Source organism: Coenobita brevimanus, chromosome 28 (genome assembly GCF_032717465.1).
Source record: "Coenobita brevimanus isolate Jiangsu-jjx chromosome 28, ASM3271746v2, whole genome shotgun sequence".
Taxonomy (NCBI): Eukaryota; Metazoa; Arthropoda; class Malacostraca; order Decapoda; family Coenobitidae; genus Coenobita; species Coenobita brevimanus.
In genome coordinates, this window is record NC_136981.1 from 11,438,995 (window position 1) to 11,460,071 (window position 21,077).

The following is a 21,077-nucleotide window of genomic DNA, read 5'->3' on the forward strand; positions in this document are numbered from 1 at the left end:
ATGAGCAAGATTTGAAATAATTAGAAATAATGAAGACAACATGGTGGAACAGTATGAACTAGAAAGCACTCAGAGATCGCATACCTCCACCAATGCCATTACCATTATAAAGGATCCGGATCTGGATCCGTGGAGATATTGTTTGGCATACATAGGATCCGGATCCTCTCCAAAATTTAATTAATTGTTCCTTGATCCATGGCCCACTCTTCCACAAAATTTAACTGAAATTCATTGAGAACTTTTGGAGATATTGTGCGGGATACCTTGGATCTGGATCCGCCCCCAAATTTCAATTCTTTCTTGACCCATGGCTTACCCTTCTACAGAATTTCATTGAAATTCATTGAGAACTTTTGGAGATATCGTGTGGACAAAGAAGTAGACAAACAGAGGTGAACACATACCGTCCTCTAACTTTGTTGGCGGAAGTAATTACCTTATTTTTTTTTTTTTACCCTATTACCAGTAAAGTGCACTTTGTGAGCACATGAGGAGAGAGTTAGCACCATGTTAGCCCATCACAATTTCCCTCTGATATAAAATCATAGGCGGAATCTCCGACATAATTTGCTAGAGCTGATGCCAAAAACACAATGTTATGACCGAAAATCTTTTAAAATTTGATTTCGTAACTGAGACGTTCACCACTAAGAGCTGAACACTGCCATGGAAAACTTGAGATTCCAAGGGGTTCCTTCGCCTTGGTGGGTGAATTTGTAGTTGATAAAATTTTTTGAATTTTGCAGGCTTCACATAGGAGTAAAGCTATTAGCTTCTGCCTAGAGTGACGGTTGGGTTTGGCCCGGCCCGGCTGAGCCGCTTATTTTCAAACTTAACTGATAGTAAACGCCGCCCGCTCGCTTCGCTCGCTCGCTCGTAATTATTAGCTACAACGGGTCCGATGGGTGGACCGCTTGGTAGGATATGCAAGGTGGATGGGATTGGTGGACAGGGTTGGTGCATGGATGAGTGGGTGGGTAGTGGGAAAATAAGTCCGTGGCAGGAATAGGTAGAAGGGAAATATATCTCTGGAATAATGGCCCCAAGTGGCAAGGCAGGTTAAGTGGGTAAAGTGGAACCCCCGGGGGTCTTCTCCCTCAGTGGGAGTAGCCATCCTGGGTCCCAGGCAATGATGGTGTCCACGATCATAGGGTTTTACTCGGGGAACAGTGGGTACCCATGCCAGTTATGATTATTACTCGTCCCCGCCCCCTGAGGGGCTCGGGGACGGAAATTGTTTTCACTCGGTTTGTGTGTCTGTACGTCTGTCTGTCAGTCAACAACTTTGCGCGAAAACTACCTGTGCGATATTGACCAAAATTACAAGGATGACGGGCTACGACCCTCTGATCACCTGATTAAATTTTGGGCCGAATTGGGCCAAGGCCCAGGCTGTCGGGCCAAACAAGGTAAAAAAAAAAAAAAAAAAAAAAACAGGGACGGGTGAAAATTGCTTTTCCGCCATAACTCCTTTCCAATTCGTCATATCGACATGAAACCAAATCCTAATGGTGCGTCTTTCACATCTGCATCCTGTAACATGCCTCATTACATCCAGGGGGTCACCCTTCAATTAGCGGTAGGAGGGTTAATGTCAGATGGGTCGGGCCTAGAATTTCAAATGGGCATAAAATCGTCAATTTTCACCCGATTAACTCCAAATTTGATATGTGGCATCTTTGACCAGATATCCTGTTGTGTTTAGGCTATACGTCAGCATTAAAGTGACTGCCGGGGACGGGTTTGTTGTGCCTTGGCACCGCTTACTACTACTGCTGCTGCTACTACTACTACTACTACTACTACTACGATCCTACTGCTGCTTCAGCTATTATTATTATTATTAAACTTAGGAACACTTGTTGTATTGATAGTCACCTGTCCTCTTGAGTAGACCCAGCTTCGTGGCATTACATATTGATACGATATACAGTAGGCTACCTTCGGGTATCGAAATCAGTCTGTATGAGAGAGAGAGAGAGAGAGAGGACAATATTGACCCTCTCATCTTTCAGTCCAATTTCTTTTGTTGACGTTGCAAGTGCTGGCGGTCCGTTGTCATTGTTTTGTTGATGTTTTTATTTGTTTTGCTGTTGAGTGAATGTGGAATTACTGAATGTTAGGTTTTTGTTGCTATGGACTGGAATTCTTTCGCTGCCGCTGCTGGTGTTATTGTTGCTGACGGAGAATTCTCGCTAGTGTTGTGGTAGTTTGGTTGGTTTAAATTTTTTTTTTTTTTTTTTTTTTTTTTGGTGGTCATGACTATGGTAAATATTGTGTAGATACAGGTTTGTTAGGCAGTGCAACACGTTTTTATTTTTTACTGCAGTCCACTAGGTTCATGCCCAAAAACAACAATAACAACAGCCATCATTGTTCTTACCTTGCGCTGTCTTTAAGTCCATATATATATATATATATATATATATATATATATATATATATATATATATATATATATATATATATATATTTCTGACTGCATACTTAATGATAGAGATGCATGGGCTTGTCCTTGAATGCAGTTAATGATACTGATACGTGGCCTGGCGTACGCTTGTTCATATTATATTTACCGGTTTAATACTTTTGAAGGTAATTTGCTGTTGACTTCGCAGTTGACGGATTGATTTCGAACATTAATAGTATGTACGGAGCTCTGTGTAAAATACACACACACACACACACACACACACACACACACACACACCGGCTTAGTGGTAACGCTCTTGTTTAGAATCTGCCAAGACGGGTTCGCGCCTTGCTCGAGATGCGGAAAGTTTCACTGACGAAGCGGGTGGTCACTGTCCTCCTCGAGCAAGGGGATGTGTGTGTGTGTGTGTGTGTGTGTGTGTGTGTGTGTGTGTGTGTGTGTGAAGGTCAAGGCTTTGCCCTTAGTTCGAACTATATGAGCTCTCAATTCTCTTCCGGGAGGGTAAAATGCTGATGATCACAACCATCACGTGATCCTGACCGACCCGGTGAAACACACACACACACACACACACACACACACACTTTTCAGCTGGATTCTTCAATCGCTTTCGCTTGGTCTGCCACACCCACACCCTTCCCCACCCTCACTGTGCCCCCTCTCACACTCTGCCTCACTCTCACCCTCTCACCCACACCCTTACTCACCCAGTCTGCCTCACCCACACCCTTGCTCACCCACATCCTGCCTCACCTACAGGTACATTCTGCCCCAACCACATCCTGTCTCACGCTTATTCTGTCTCAGCCACATTCTGCCTCACCTCATCCTGCCTCACTCACACCCTGCCTCACCCACATCCTGCCTTAACCACATTCTGCCTTATCCACATTGTCTCACTCACACCCTGTCTTAACCATATTCTGCCTCATCCACACTGTCTCACTCACACCCTGCCTCACCCACATCGCGCCTCAACCATATTCTGCCTCATCCACATTGTCTCACTCATACCGTGTCTCACCCACACCCTGCCTCCCCCTCCCCCTCACTTATCTCTTCCTGCCTCACTGTGTCACTGTGCCTCACTCATTTCTCACCCTACCTACCCTCCTACCATCTCCTCTGCTTACTGATTTTCCTCACCTTTACCTCGGTCCTGCCTACCTGTCTGCTTCACATATGCACTTTTTGTCTCTCTCCTGCATCAACCGTGTCTTAGCTGTGCCTGGTCCTGCTTACCTCCTGCCTGGCGTGATGGTGTGTGGGTGAGGCAGCACCTGTGACCCCATCCGATACTGCCTCACCCTGCCCCACATCACGTCACCAGGAATAGGCAGGCAGGCACAGGAACCCAGAGAGGCAGGCAGTTAGGTTCGGTATGAAATCAGGCAAGCAGATAGGCAGACAGATAGCAGGCAGGTAGGTAGGCAGACAGGTAGCAGGCAGGTAGACAGGCAGGCAGGTAGGTAAACAAGCCAGAGGGTAGGCAGGGCAGTTTGGTAGGGAGGCAATTAAGCAGGCACGTATGTAGGCAGGGAAGCAGGTAGCAGGTGTTTGGAGTGATAAATTTGTAGACACCGATGGCTTATGTTGCGAAAGAATAAGAGGTGGATGGACAGGTGGGTTTGTTTTGATGGCAGTGGGTAGGTGGGTAGATGGGTTGGTAGATAAGGAGATGGGTAGGGTAGTAGCGAGGTTGTAGACTGATGAGTAGGTAGGTAGGGAAGCAGGTTGGATGACTGATAGATAGGAAGGTAGCTGGGTAGATTGGTAGGTGTAGGGGAGTGGGGATTGGTATACAGAGGTGGAGGTGGGGAGATAGGTAGCTAGGTAGGTACGTGGGGAGGATGGTAGGTAGGTAGATACATAGGGAGGGGAAAACTGGTGGTAGGTAAGGAAGAATGGAGGCAGCTCGGTTGGGTGGGTTAGGTGGTAGGTAGCTAGTAAGGCAAGAATGGAGGTAAGTAGGTAGGTAGGTAGGTAGCAGGCTTATAATTAAGTAACCATGGAAGTAGGCTGGAAGGTAGGTAGGTAGATTAGTAGATGGTTATGCAGATAGGTAGGTAAGTAGGCGTACATGTAGGTCGGAATGGAGATGTACAGTAAGTGGTGAGGGATCAGAAAGTAAAAGAAAATTGTGGCTAAGGAATTGGTAGCAGCGGGGCAGGGCAGGGCAGGACAAGACATGGCAGGGAAGGGAAGGGAAAGGAAGGGTAGGGTAGGGTAAGGTAGGGCAGGTCATGACAGGGCAGGGCAGGGAAGGGCAGGTAGGTGTTTACTAAGCCAAATAAATATGCTACGTGTGTACAACTTTCTTACAGTAGTTGAACAGGTCAGGAGCTGTTGAGTCCCCCCCCTTCCTTCCCTCCTGTCCCTCCCTCTACTCCCATCCCTCTCCCCCTCCCTCCCCCTACCCCCATCCCTTCCCCTTCCCTCCCCCAAGCCTCCTCTCTCTCATCCCACTAACCTTTCTCACCCACCACGCCCAGCAAGAGGGGTGGGGCCATGGGAAAGAAAAGAGAGAGAGGTTCATAGGAGGGGATGGGGGAGGAGAGAAGTGGAAGAAAGAAGGGAGGGGAAAAATAAGATGGAATGAGGAGGGAAGAGAAACGAGAAGAGGGTATACAGCGAAGATGGAGGAAGTAGAGAGAGAGAGAGGGGGGGGCGGGGGGCAAGCGACCTGGTGGCTGGGTGGGTGTGGCACTGGGGACGCGCTACGGTGGGTTCGAACTCCACTGACCGCCATTGGATGTGTAGGATGACCCCCCCCCCTCACAAGGCAACTTCTTTCCGTAATAACAACCAAATAACCAAACCTGCACCATGGCATAGTCTAAAGTTGATTTGTTTTTATCTGACGGAACTGGGCCACTCCAATAATTTGAACACTAAGCCTAATTGTTGTCTTTCATTTTGTCTGTCTGCGTTAAACTGAGTTACAGAATATTTCATACATTACCTCTCAACCAGCAAACCCACTTGTTTGCCTATCTGCCTACTTACCACCCTAATTCCTTACCTACTACCTGCCTACCTACCGATCTACTTTTGCAAAACTGCAGTAAGTATTATCAGTCTAATCTGGACTGAGAGATCCCAGTCATGTTTCAGTGTGGACGCTTCGCTATTAATGTCTAAGTGGTGACATGCAAAGGTTGGTGATGCCTCATAATAATTGTGTACTTGAGAAAATGGCTGGCTCTCAGGCAACGGACATATAAAGGGAAAAGACCTACCCACTTTCCTACCTACCGATTTAATCACCTACCTACTAACCCACCAACACACCATCATCTAACCGCCTACCTACCCACCCACAAATCCATCTAACCACCCTCCCATCTAACCACCTACCTAGCTACTTACGTATTGGCACACCCACCTACCTACCTACCTACCTACCTACATATCTAGCTACTTACTGTACATACGTATTGGCACTCACCCACCTTCCTACCTACCTACCTACCTACCTGCATGTTTTCTCTCCTGGGCAAACTTCTTATTACTTTCCCACGGTCACCCATGCCCTAGGGTGTGTGTGTGTGTGTGTGTGTGTGTGTGTGTGTGTGTGTGTGTGTGTGTGTGTGAGAGAGAGAGAGAGAGAGAGAGAGAGAGAGAGAGAGAGAGAGAGAGAGAGAGAGAGAAAGAGAGAGAGACGGAAGGAAGGGAGGGAACAGGGAATAGGGGAGTGGAGGGAAGGGGGAGGAAATGAGAATGGGGAGGAAGGGAGAAAGAGGAAGAGAGGAAGGGACTAGGGGTGAGGGAAGGGAGGGACGTAAGGAGGGAGAGAGGGAAGGAGGAGGAAATGGGAAGGGAGAGGAAGGGATGGAGGGGTATGAGGAGAGGGAAGGTAAGGACGTAAGGAAGGAGAGGGAAGGGGAGGGACGTAAGGAAGGAGAGAAAGGGAAGGATGTAAGGAAGGGGAGGGCGAGGAGGAAGGGATGGGTGAGGGAAGAGAAGAAAGATATGTTGCACTTATCATCATCATTCTTAAACATCATACTATACTCTTTTCACATTAACTAGGCGTAAAATAGCCATCTCTCATATTCAGTAATGAGCTGTGACAAGAGATTAACGCTAGGATAGGATGCTGGTCACGAAAAACTGCCATGGTAAGTATAGCCAGCCGTATTGTGTTACTTTGCCTGGTGGGATCGAAGGGGTTCATCTGTTTACTGTATCGTATTTTTTATTCTTGCTACCTTCGCATGACTTAGTTTTTTATCGTCACCACGGTCAAAGGTGCTGGAGAGACGCCTTCACGTGATGGCGCCGATATATTCAGGTGTCCAACTACCTGGTTACACAGACCTCCCTTGCTATTACTTTGTCCCCCGAAAAAGCAGGTTAATCCTGAAGTTCACAGCACATACACATAGGCTTGATTACCTTAAATTAGAGTAATTACCCTAAGCCCATAATTCTTGACTTTTTTTTTTTTTTTTTTTTCCGGCCTATCAACCATTGGGGCCGAAGCCCCTAGTGATTAAGACCGTGTATATATATATATATATATATATATATATATATATTTGTATATACATTTAAACATATATACATATATATACAAACATATATATATACATACATACACACACACACACTTCCATGCATACATACAGACACACTTTCATGCAAACGTACATATATATATAATAATTTTAATCTTATTTATTTTTATTTTTTTTTGTATTTTTATTTTTTTAATTTTTTCTTGGTTTTTTATTTTTTATATCTTATATTATAAAGACAAACTAATCTAAAGACCCTAAAACTAATCACCTAACAGACAAATCGCTAACCTATACTAAATCCTACAGAGACAAATAGCTAGACCTACACTAATGGTAAAAATACCTCGACTAACAGAACATCATCGACTGCAGATATGTAATGCCTTTCTACATGACATACCTGCACTCATCACCTGGTGACTGTCAGTCGAGGCACAACTTAATATAGGGGACATCTATATATGAAAGGGAACCAGACGAATCAGGAACATTTCCATATACGTCAGCTGTCGTCCCTAATTAGAATAACTTAAGCAAGATAATATAATGTATTTACATAATTTGTACAAAAAGTGAAGAACCTCGCCCAGCAGACCACCATCGACTGCAAGTGCCCAATACCTTCCTATATTGCACACTTGCACTCATCAGCTGGTGACTGTCAGGCGAGGAACTTGGCTTAATGTAGGGGACATCCATATTAGAAATAGATCGGTGGGAGGAGGAACTATTTAAAATATGTCAACTGTCAACCCTAATTAATATTACAATATATACATATTTACTGTTCATAAAAACCATAACCACGCAGTAAAAAAGTCACATCACTCTGATCAGTCCGGTCTCTCTCAAGAAAGCCATCAATTTATCAGTCATAACAATGTCCCCATCACCCAGGATGGTGGAAAGGGTGAAGGGGACGTCTACTGCGCCGCAGTAATTTATAAGTGAAGCACGTTCACGAATAAATCGCCGACAGCGCAGGATGATATGACTAATAGATAACACCGCATTACAGATGTCACAGTGCGGTGGGAAGCGTCTTTCCATATATGGTTTTATGTGGGTTACAATGGTGGCATTAAGCCGTAGCCGTGCCAACACTTTTTATTCTAGGCGACTGGGACGGTTGGCAGTGTCCCAGTCGCCCAGGTACGGCTTACAAGTTGGAATATTTAGTCTGGTCCACTGACCTTGCCACAGAAAATTTATTGATTTCTTTCCGAGAGATAGACTCGACCGTAGATCACGAGGAACGTCCCAAGTCTCCTCGAGCTCTACAGCCGACTTTGCAAGTAAGTCAGCCTGCTCATTGCCGTAGATACGACAATGACCAGGCACCCAGATCAGCGTGAATGACTTGTTGCATGAATGCAACTTATTAACGATGCGGCCCTGGATCTCATGAGAGTCCGTAGTGCAAGATGCAATTGCCTGAAGGGCTGATTTTGAATCTGAAAATATGACAAATGAGTCATGTCTAGAATTGAGAGCATAGTCTATGGCTTTGTCAATAGCAAAAAGTTCTGAAGTAAACACAGATGTATGAGTCGGCAACCGATACCTGAGGGCACATTCAGTCGACCACACACTTGCACCCACACATTCACTCGACTTGGAGCCGTCGGTGTACAATTGATGGGACCCCAAGTGACGAACATTGATGTTACGAAACAAGTGGTGGACCTCCGCCTCCGGCGCCTTGGCCATTGGTGCTGGGAGCCATGTAACATCCACTGTAAAGCCGGGTGGCTCCCAAGGCGCTATATTTTTAAGCACCAACTTGTCACAGTCACTGGGGTCCACATCAAGCTCCTGAGTCAGTAAGTGGAGGCGAACGGCAAGTGGCCGACGCACCCCCCGCAGAAGGTGGTGGTATTGACGCAGGGGGGTACAGGCCACATTGCTGATATTACTTTTTCTTAATGTCCTTATGCCGTAGGACAAGGCCAGGTGGTCACGGCGAATACGGAGGGGAGGCACATTCGCCTCCACTTCCATACGAGCCACATGGGTACACCGGACGGCTCCAAGACACATTCGCAAGCATTTATTCTGTAACACATCCAATCCTTTTTCAGCGTGGCATCAGATGCCGAGCCATACACCTGTGCGCCATAGTCTAGCTTTGATCGAATAAGGGACTTATACACCATTAATAAAGATTTTCTGTCGGCACCCCAGGTAGTACCCGCTAGGTACTTGAGGACATTTAACGGTTTATCACAACGAGCAAGCAAAGTATTAACGTGAAGTTTAAAATTCATTCTACGATCAAAATGTATTCCTAAAAATTTTACAGAATTTTGAAAAGGTACCGCCTGATTATCCAAAGTTAAGCACAAATTAGGTACGTTACGATTAGTGAAAACTATAGCGGCACACTTATGTACGGAAAACTTAAATCCCCACTGCAAGGCCCATTGGTGGACGGAGTCAAGGGCTGCTTGAATCCGCCCAGCCGAAAATTGTGCATTACGGGAAGAATGCCATATTGCACAATCGTCAGCGTAGAGTGAGTATTTAAGATTCCTCGGGATGGGAGCTGATGACAGAATATCATTGATCATAATACTAAATAAAGTAGGACTAAGCACACTTCCCTGTGGCACCCCGTTTTCCTGGATAAATATATCCGATGTTACGTTACGGGGCAATTTGACAGAGAAAGTTCTGTCCCTTAAGAAATTTGAAATAAAAACAGGCAAATTTCCTCTTAAACCATAAGCATAGAGCTTCATTAATATACCATGTCGCCAGGTCATGTCATAGGCTTTATGGATGTCCAGGAACACCCCTATCATGAATTCTTTATTGGCAAATGCCTCTGCAATACAATGCTCCAAATTCATTAAATGATCTAGTGAACTTCTGTATTTACGGAAGCCACATTGTTGATCATTTAACAAATTCTTCGACTCTAAAACAAAAAGAAGCCTATTGTTAACCATTCGTTCCATGACCTTACATAGACAAGAAGTCAACACAATAGGACGAAATGAAGTGGGATTCATAAGACGACCAGCCTCTTTGGGTATCGGTATGACGTGCGCAAAGTGCCATGAGTTTGGGAACGTTCGAGACGCCCAAATTTCATTGTACAATGCTAACATCTTAATCAGGTTGTCCTGATTAAGATGCTGGATCATACCGTACGTGATGGTGTCTGGTCCAGGGCTGGTGTCTTTACAGGATTTAAGGGCAAGGAGCAGTTCATCTAGCATAAACTCTTGGTTGTACGGGGAGTTTACGTCTTCTGTGGCAAAGTCTAATATCTGTAGCTCAGCCGTGCGTTTATGATGTTGGAAACGCTGGTCATAATTGGCTGAGCTACTTACATGAGAAAAACTCCTGGCGAGGATGTTAGCAACGTTCACGGGCTCGTCATAGATGTTATTATTTACTTGCAAGGTGGTAATGGGGAAATATGGGCCTTTATTATTTAATATTCTTATGGTGGACCAGACTTTACGTAATGGTGTTGTACGAGTAACCGTGGACACAAAGGACCGCCAGGAGTCACGTTTGGCCCTTCTTATTATTCTCCTTGCCTCAGCCCGTGCCTGTTTGTATGCAATAAAATTTTTCTCAGTGGGCTGACTTTCAAAAATCCTGTATCTCCTATTGCGTTTTCTTAATGCTTGTCGGCAACCCGGCGTCCACCAATGTGCTCTGTGCTTCGCATGAACTGTAGAAGTCTTGGGAATAGCAGCCTCAGCTGCGCGTAATATGGAAGTAGTTATATTTTCGACCTTAACATCTATGGTCTCCCCAGATATATCTAAATTGGCGATCCTTGAGAAGGATCCCCAATCTGCTTTCTTATAGTTAAATTTTGGAGGTGGAGGATCCGAAATGATGTCGCGTGTATAAGAAAGACAGATGGGTAAATGATCACTTCCCAAGGAGTCGTCGTAAGGGTCCCATGAGAGATCTTGATGTATACCAAGGGAGGCCAAAGATAAGTCAATGGCCGAAAAGTTACCAGTACGATCATCTACACGAGTCGCTCTACCATCGTTCAGAAGACAGAGGTTGGACTGTAGTATTAGGTCGGCTACTTGCTCCCCACGACCATCAATCCTCAAGCTACCCCATTGATAGTGATGGGCGTTAAAATCGCCCAACACTAACTTATTTCCAGGCAGATGTTCCACTAGTGAATTTAAAGCATCACTATCAATGGGGCCATGTGGAGGACAGTACAGAGAGCAAATAGACAGATACGTGTTATTAAATTTTACTCTGCACGCGACAGCTTCCAGAGTAGAATTTAGAATCACTTCCGTTTGTGGGTGTGATTTGTGTGTGTAAATGGCAACTCCGTGACCTTCATATCTTCTGTACGAGTGGTAGTGTTTGAACTGTGGAGGATCAGGATGATCCTCCAGGCGCATCTCCTGTAAACAAATAACGTCTGGCCTGTGTATTGACAGCAAGATTGCTATATTGTGTAACTTATTCCCGACACCTCTACAATTCCACTGTAATAGAGTGAATGCGGCGGTTTAAGATTTACGAGGGTGGCCAGTATGCTTAGTTTTTTTATGCCCCCCGCGTCCAGGCGAGTGGCTACCGGGGGACCTTTCTCGGTTCTTGTTCATGGAGACTTCCATATTGTCGTCAATGATAAGGCTCCCAGACTCCACCGAGGAAGAGCTAGTCTTTCTCTCCCTCGTTGGACCAGGAGCGGGAAGGATATGAGGACGTGACTGCTTAGTGAGGGGGGTCAAATTAATTTTGTCAGACTTGTCAGGCTTCTGTTTTTGCCGCACTGACTGCGAAGGAGCAGCGGCAGCCTGAGAGTATGATGTAGCAACAGGGATATCCGTAAGAGAGTTGGAACGTACAGGAGGCTTAGACTGAGAGGTAGGGCGTGGGGCATGAGGAGCGAATGTAAGGTCAGTCTGTGTCTCAACGGTGCACATCACGGGACGGGACACAACCGCCGATGCATAGGAGATATTAGGCTTGGGAGTTGCATGCAACTCCTTCACCGTCTTCCTAGCATCGTAAAAGGATATGCCCTCAGTCGCTTTCACTGTGCAGACCTCTTTCTCCTCCTTCCACTTGGGACAAACCCTCGAGGAAGTGGAGTGAGCATCCTTACAGTGAAAGCAGCACTCAGTCTCGGATGTACTGTACAGTTGTCAGCAGAGTGACCCACAGCCGCGCACTTGCCACACACGATGTTGGAAGCCCGACAAGCCTTTTCATGGTGTCCATAGAGCTGACATTTTGAACAACGAAGGGGATTCGGGATGTACGGTCTTACATTTACAATTTCATATCCTACTTTGACATTTGTAGGTAGCAAAACTTTGCCAAAAGTGAGGATAACTGTGGCTGTCTTCGTCCTTACACCTTCCTGATAACGAGTGATGAATTTGGCATCAATTACATCCTGATGAGCAAGTTCCTGTATGATTTCTTCCTCACTCATCACCATGAGATCCCTGCAAGTGATAACACCCTTGCAGGAATTCATGGATGTTGGGATCTTGGCCTCGATATCATGGCAGTGAAACTTACGCAACTTTAGCAAGTCTTTAACCTGAGAGGAGTTGAACGTCTTAACCAGGAGGTCTCCATTTCCAAGTTTTTTTACTTGTTCCACTTCTCCCGCACAGTGGTCAATCACCTTCTTGACAATGAAGGGATTGAGTCTGGACAGGGGAGTAGAACCTAGAGCATGAAGAGTTACAAAGGTCGCTTTATTGACAGGGATGTCAAGCGGGGAACGAGTCTGGCGTCCGTCAGTCTGGGGCCGGTCAGTCACGGTAGGGATATCGTCAGGACTACCTCCCCCCCTGAAGGGGGGGGAGGCAGTAGGGGGGTCCATCATAGCTACCACTTCCCCCGTGAAGGGGAAGTGGGAAGAGAGAGAAAAACAACCAAGGGTACCTGAGGAAGACCCACCTAGGCTGAGATTACCCTCTCAAACCACTCTCGGGAGGACGCGCCTGTGTGTCACTCACACCCCAGAGCGATCAGTGGGGGGTACACTCCAGAGGTGAGTAAGCAAAGGCAATCTCAGAAATTAGATATAGACACCTACTATATCTACTAAGGCCAGGGAGGAAAATTAGTTCTAGCTAACCTAACTTTATTGGAAAACGCCCTAGTGGCGGACAAAACAAAGCTAAAGCCGGTGAGGCAACCCTGCAGCTAGACGAGAGCTCAGAAACACGTCCTCACTCTTCGCAACCATCCATCAAAGTCATATAATTTTTGACGCGAACGCGTACTAATATATAAAAATATTACTGATAACTTAGCGATTTCGTAGAAGACAATCGCCATTGTTCACCACTCGAGCACTTATGATGTGCCGTTAACTGGCCTGCAGTGATAGAGTTGTTCCGATGATGTGAGAGGTAATGGTACCACTGTTAACACTCTGGCTCCTATGACTCAGCTGAATATAATAGTATGGCGCCAGCTGCAATGAAATACTAGACGGTTCCATCCTTTAAGGGTTATTATGGTACCCGTTTTATTTAACATTGGCACCTATGACCCACTCCGGTAAATAAAATCATCTGATGCTTGCTGGGAGGAAGTACTAGAGTTGTTCCGACCGCGAGAGGGTTGACAACGACTTACCATCGGTAGAAATCAGCTTCAATACGGCAACATCGTTTTTATTTTTTATTTTTGGGGTCCTAGGCTCATGTGAACTGTGAACCAAGTGGACTGCAGGCTAAGTTGCGCTTCTGCCGTCCACCATCCTCGTTTCGGGAAATAAGGAAGTTGCTGAGGGACGTTTGTACAACCAAGCAGTGGAGCCGCCTGGTTATATCGGTGCCACCACATGAGGGCGTCTCTCCAATATTTTACTCATGCTGCTGTTAAAGATTTTACTGCGTTGAGGGGTCGCCTTCACCGAGTGGCACCGATGCAAGTGGTCGGCTGCACTGCACGGGTATACCTGGTGGCATAAGGTTAACCGTCTTTAGGTGGCAAGATAGATAGACCGGTAGACAGATAGGTAGGTAGGTTATTGCATCTAATTATAGATTAATGAATAGATAGATAGACAGATAGACAAACAAAATCTGAAACTTACTGTACTTGCGCATGGAATGAAACGTTAGAAGCGAAATGGTAATTACCACTCAACATAATGGCCGCCTCTCATCATATTCTTGCTGCCTTCAGACGATTTTATTCAGCATAGGAATGGCGTGTGATAGTCAGGAGTTTAATGAGTGCTGTGGTGCCGGAGAGGGACCCCTTCACTTGGTGGCACTGATACAACGGATCGAATTTTTATCCCTATAATACAAACGACCCTTTACCTCTACCTTGTCCCATTAAAGGAGGATGGTGGACTGCTGGAGAGGGGCAACTTAAACCTGCAGTCCACTGGGTTCATATTCAACCAAAACATACACCATCATCAACAACTATAACTAATGAAGGTTCTATCCAAACCGTCCAGTTGGGAAAGTCTCTCCAAAGTTAATAAAATCGTCACATGGTACCAAGAATGTAATTTTAAAAAGACGGTATGGTAAGCAGGGCTCTCAGTTTTAAGGAAATTTCCTTAGATTGAGAAACCTGAGGTTATATGAAGACATTTTTAAGGATACGGGGATTTTACAGAAAATCTGAAGAAATTTGATGGAATTTACTTGAAATATCTAAGGATTTTAAACGATTTTTCGAGAAAAGCAGAGTAGGCGGTGGCTGAATCGGTAGAGAGGCGGCCTACAGTCCTGATGGACCCAGGTTCGAATCCCGGCTGGGGTTGGGAACAGTTTAAGGATTTGAATTTCATAGAAAAACAGACTTTCCTGATCTACCAGAAGACCCGCCAACATGTCGTAAAAATACCCCCGCTAATACCAATACACCAGTCCTGTATGAGACAGCCCTAGCATGTATTCAATATGGACGGTGGGTGTTAGCGCGGAAGTGGTGACATGAGGAGGTGTAGGAGGACTACTGGGCCCTGGGACAGGCTACTGCCCCCGAGATATAGGCCCTCAAGCCTATGCCCAGAGTCGCACACACACACACACACACACACACAAAACTAACAATCAACTGTCAGGGGGAGGCTAATTTTTTTTTTTTTTTTTTTTTTTGGTTATATCGCTACAACGCGTTGGCGAAAAAAAAGATAATTCATTAAAAATTATTTACAATTAAGATTTATAAGTTCGGTTATTATGCATTTGGAATTTTTTATTTGATTGTGAGTTATGGCAGTTATCGAATCGGACGAGTTGCAGTATTTTGTACAGCATGTATTAACTGCAAAGCTTATGAATGTGTGGTCATTGTATTTTATTTTATGTCTGCAAGTAAAAGTGATGTTATTATGTCTTTGTTTAAGAGTTTTGGCCTGCTCAGTAATTTTATACGTTCGATTTACTATCTGAGGAAATATGATCAAATTTAGAGAAATTTTCACAGCTTTCCAAGGAAATTCCGCGAACAAGAACTGAGAGGCCTGATGGTAAGGAAGGAGTCAAACAGACAGTATAACTGTGCTAATCATCCCCTACAATACGACCAGCAGAAGCCACTGTCATGTCCAGGTCCCTAGTAGTACCGTACCGCTAAGTGAAGGCCAAGGGGGAAACAAATAACAGCAGTCTGACCGGCCCAAAAATTAACTCGGGGTCTTGAGGATACCGAGCTTCCCACCTGTCAACTTACGAGACTCGATGGATAATTATCAATAGAAAGAAAAAAATTCATAAAGATGGTTCTATAAAGGTGGCTGCTCCCCTTTCGACCCGTAGATTTATTTGTTGTTACTGATGACTTCGCAAGATTTTAAAGCCTAAACTACATTAGTTCGCCGTGCCGGAGATTATCGTCCCTTTACAGCCCATATGTTCAACGTTCCTAGGTACAGCAGTCAGGTCGGTAGAGGTAGTGTATATATATATATATATATATATATATATATATATATATATATATGAGCAGGGGCTTCGGCCCCAATGGTCAATAAGCAAATTAAAAAAAAAAAAAAAAATCAAATCCGTAAAACTGCTCACTTCCCCAGGCGGTACTAGAACCCGCGCCCTTTGGTAAACTATACACTCTACCGACCTGACTTCTGTACCTAGGAAGGTTGAACATAAGGGCTGTAAAGGGACGATAATCTCCGCCAAGGCGAACTAATGTGATTTAGACTTTAAAATCCTGCGAAGTCATCAGTAACAACAAATAAATAAACGGGTCGAAACGAGAACAGTCACACACACCACAAAGCCAGTCAGGAGACAGGACGTGTGTGCTAGGCAATCCCCAGGTCCTGTCCTCCCCACTTACTGTTTTTTAACCAGCCCATATCCCACTGACCGGGCTAATGTATGGCCCGGCCTGCACTATAGGTGCAGGGAAACTTTGAACGAACGAACGAGAACAATCATTCCCTTAGTGAGACATCTTAATGTATTTTTTATTGGTAACTATCCATCGCGTCTGAAGTTGAGAGGTGGGAAGCTCGGTATATATATATATATATATATATATATATATATATATATATATATATATATTAGACCTTACATTAGAAAAAAAATAACCTAGTCTAGAATTCCTAAAAGTAATAACCTAACAAATCGCTAAGCTATACTAAAATCCTAAAGGTACAAATAGCTAAACCTACACTAATGGTCAAGATACCTCGACCAAGAGAACACCATCGACTGCAGATATGTAATGCCTTTCTATATTTCACACCTGCACTCATCACCTGGTGACTGTCAGTCAAGGCACAACTTAATATAGGATACATAATCTATGAAAGAGAACCGGGGTCAGGAACTAATCCATTTGCGTCAACTGTCGATCTTTTCTTTGAAATAGTTTTTACTAATACACCAAAGGCTTGCTGATATGTGAAAACACCCCTGCTAACACCAAGACACCAGAACTGTGTGAGATAGCACAAGCATGTATTCATTATGGACGGTGGGTGTTAGCGCTGAAATGTTGACATGTACTGTACATGGGTATGGTACGTAGAAGTGCTGGACCTCAGGAAACAGGTTGTTACGCCTGTGCCCAGCGTTGTGCACATAGAAAAGTAAGATAGTATATTACGGCCATACTTCCTTTCCGTAGAAGTTTCTGACTATATTTTAGATGGAACAAACTCATTCAGGCCTTATCAAGCCGTTCAGCACGCTTAAATCAGGACAGTCTCTGAACAGCGCTTCGGTTTGCTGGCAACCAACGGTCTGTGCGTTGACGCAGCTGTAAGAAAATCCACGAAAATTCCTCTACGCATTCCGTGTAAAGCCAGCGGGAATAATTAGGGGTCAAAATCCCTTTTGAAAAATTCAATCGACATTAAGTTGAAACGGGTTCATCTGTGACCCATTTGCAACCATCCTGCCAAGTTTCATCGAAATCCTTTTTCTAGTTTCGGTTGAACCCCCCCCCCTCCCACACCCACACACCGAATTATAATATATTACCTTGTTCCGGCTCCACCTCAAGATGGAGAGATGGTAAGTTGACTCGTCTTTAACGTGTACAGAGAATAGGCGTATAACTGCCATCTCCCCGTCTTGGATGTTGGGCTGTAGCAAGAGATTAACACAAGATTATGGTGCTAGTCACGAAGCAGTGCTGTGGAAAGGACGCACCGTGTCGTACTGTCTTTATCTTAGCTGAGAAAAATAAGATTCACGAGGAAGAATATCTGTCATATGAAAGGAAATGAATTATCTCGTTAGATTATTTGTATGAAGTTTGAGTTCCTTGAATCGGACATGTATCACAAGAGGTAAACCCGTCAGCCCTGAAGGCAGCAGCGTGGGATTTGGTTCTGCTCACAAAGAACCTCACGTCTTTTCATTCATCAGTGACGTGATCATCTTGGTCTCTTGTAGCCTATCTGTGGTATTTGTGGTATTTCAGAATGACAGGTAAACTCCTAAGTGTGTGTGTGTGTGTTGAATAATTTACATTGCACAGTATGTAGTAGACATGGAAGCTTTGACCAGATTATGGTGGGAATCAGTTATTTGTAATTTTTCTCCTTTTTTGTTTTATTTCAACCTAGTTCGGTTTGCTGTTGTTGCTGATGTTGCTGCTGCTGCTGCTGTTCTTGTTGTTGCGGGCAGGTTTATGTGGATGTGAAACGGGTTGACTGCCAGCTGAAACTGACCTATTCCTGAAGCCCCCCATCCAAGAGACAGGGAAGGAGATGAGGGACGTTGGCATAAAGGGGTAGTGGATCCGCCCGGCTATATCAGTGCCACAATGTGAAGGCGTCCCTCACCAGCACCAGAGAAGTTTAGATATGGCCATCATCAACTCCTGGCTAGTACTGGAGTGCTCCTACAACTTGCATAAAATCGCCTGGTAGCAGGAAGAATAAACTGAATAAGGATATCATCGGAATGAAGAAGATGAAGAAGAAAGATTCAGGTGATGATGCTGGAGGTACAGGAGGAGGAGTGGAGTAAGAAGGAGTAAGTGGCGATAAAGAAAAGCCAAGAAGTAGAAATAAGAAAAACAACGGTAGGAGGTGCTGAAGCGAGATGATATATATCTCTAACAATTTTTTTTTCTTTCATTTCCTGTGGGGTCTCCCACTTCGTGTTGGCTATTTTGTAAAGGAAGCCGGTATGTGTGTGTGTGTGTGTGTGTGTGTGTGTGTGTGTTTAGGCAGCGGTATGCGTGTTCCTTTATGCATTTCTCATTTTGTGTTACAGTTGATACACTCTGTAGGTTATGTCATTCGTATGTACTTAGTATACTGTATTTTATTAATTTATCTCTTTGTATGTAATAGGCTATGCTGTATAATCATCGTATCCTTCTGAGGTTAGGATGTCCCTTGAAGTGTGTGCCAAACATCAGGAGGTTGTCCTTGGGCTAAGGTCGAGTAACGACCCGTATAACAAGTTGTCTCTCCAAGGTTAATAAAATCGTCACATGGTAACAAGAATGTAATTTGAAAATGACGTCATGGAAGGGAAGGTGTCAAGCAATCTATTTTTTTTTTTTTTTTTTTTTTTAGTAAGCCTTAATCATTTCCTATAATACGACCAGCAGTAGTCATTGTTACATCCACGTCCCCAGTTGTACCGATGGGTGAAGGGGGACAAGGGGGGGGTCAACAAACCGACTCCACCAGTCTGACCGGGAAATTAACTCGGAGTCTTGAAGTTAACGAGCTTCCCACTGTCAGAGTGAAACGATGCAGTAATTAAGAGCTACTAAAAAAATGTAAATTCAGTCATCATGGGAATGCATTACTTTGTGTCTGCCAGTTAACTTATTGATTGGTACTGATGACTTACCAAGCTTTTAGAACCTACACCACATTAGTTCACCTTAATTTGGCGGAGATTATTGTCCTTTTACAGCCCACTTTCTATACCGTAGTAGACACTGGTTTAATCGGTAGGGAGTTCGTCTTCTGTTTCAATGGTCGCGGGCATGACTCCTGGCTGGGGCAGGGAACATTATTAAAGAATTTGAGTGTCTTTAAAGTAGACTTTACTGATCTCCCAAGGGCCTGCTGACATGCCGTAGAAACACCTTTGTAATACCAAGACACCAGTCCTGTATGAGACAACCCGAGCACGTAGCATAGACGGTGGGTGTTAGGGCCGAAATTGTGACATGTGCAGGGGTATGGTACGCATAAGTGTTGGGCCTCAGGAAACAGGTCGTTAAGCCTGTGCCCAGTGTCGTGCACATAAAACAGAAAAAGTAAGATAGTACGATGGCTATACTTCCTTTCAACAGAAGTTCATCCTGACTAACTGCATATTTTGCATGGAACAAATACTTTCCAATCTTATCTGGCCGTTCATTACACCCAAATGAGGGCCGTCTGTGGACAGCACATTGCTTTGCTAGCGACCAACGACATACGAGTTCTTTCAGAAGAAATCCGACCTTAGGCTCTTTAAAAAAAAAAAAAAAAAAAAAAAAAAAGCCAACCTATTCAGATAGGACACTAATCCCCCTCAAAGTAGGTCCCTAATTCTGACTTGACACACGTAGCCCAGCGTTCTATCCACTGCCTGAAACATTTTCCAAAGTCGGTTTTCATTATTTCCTGCAGGTGCTTCGTCGAATTCATGATCTCTTCTCTCGTCTGAAATCGGGAACCCTCCAGCGGAGCCATGTCTGGTGAGTGGGAAGCCTGCCGGTGTCGTATGCACGGAGTGACATGCTGAAAGTTACCATTCCGCTCAGTGCGCATGCGCCGAGTGGCCGTTTTAACTTCTATTTTGAAAGTATCCGCATGTTATCTCAAATTTTGTGCCATTTATCAACAACATTGTATGAAATACATGTGTCAGGAAGATAGTTGGATGTCTTATCGACCTGTAGGTAACTATAGGTCGATATATGGATATATATAAATAAATATATATATGTATGTAACAGGCAGATTGTGAAATGAGTCATTTCGTGAATTAAGATTAGTTTAGTTTAGGTTTATTTAGGTTAGGTTGATCTAGGATAAAGTTAGGTAAGGTTTGGTTAGGTTAGGTTAATTTAGGCTTAACAGAGAAGGGAACGGTAACTTCCAGCATAAAGTCACTCCGTGCGTGTGACACCGGACCTGTAGGACGATGTGCTTGGACCAAAATTCGTCAATCAGTTGAGAAGAATGGGCAGGGGCGTTGTCATGGTGCAGCTTCCAACTTGCTGCTTCCCCAGATTGTGGTCTCTTCCGCCGAACAGCGTCACGAAGACGACGGGTAACATCGAGGTAGTAATGTTTGTTAACAGTTTGACCTGGTACGCTTTCGTGATGCACAACACCACGGTAGTCGTAAAAAACTGTCAACATGAGTGCATTTCACCTTGCTGAGGACCTGTCATGCTTTTTGTGGTCGGATCCCATGAAAGGAGGCTGGGGAGTTGGAGGAGAGGGACAGTTCACCAGTTTCATACTCAGACGAGCCTGGGGCAACAACAACAGCTACTATACTACTACTATTACTACAACTACCACTACAGAAGGCTGTGTCCAGACCGTCCAGCTGGAAGTCTCATCAAAGATAATAAAGTCGTCAGACTGTAACAAGGATGTAATTTTAAAGACGTCATGTTAAGCTGACACTAAATTATTTACTGTCCTAATCATCCCCGACCAGCAGTAATCATAATTA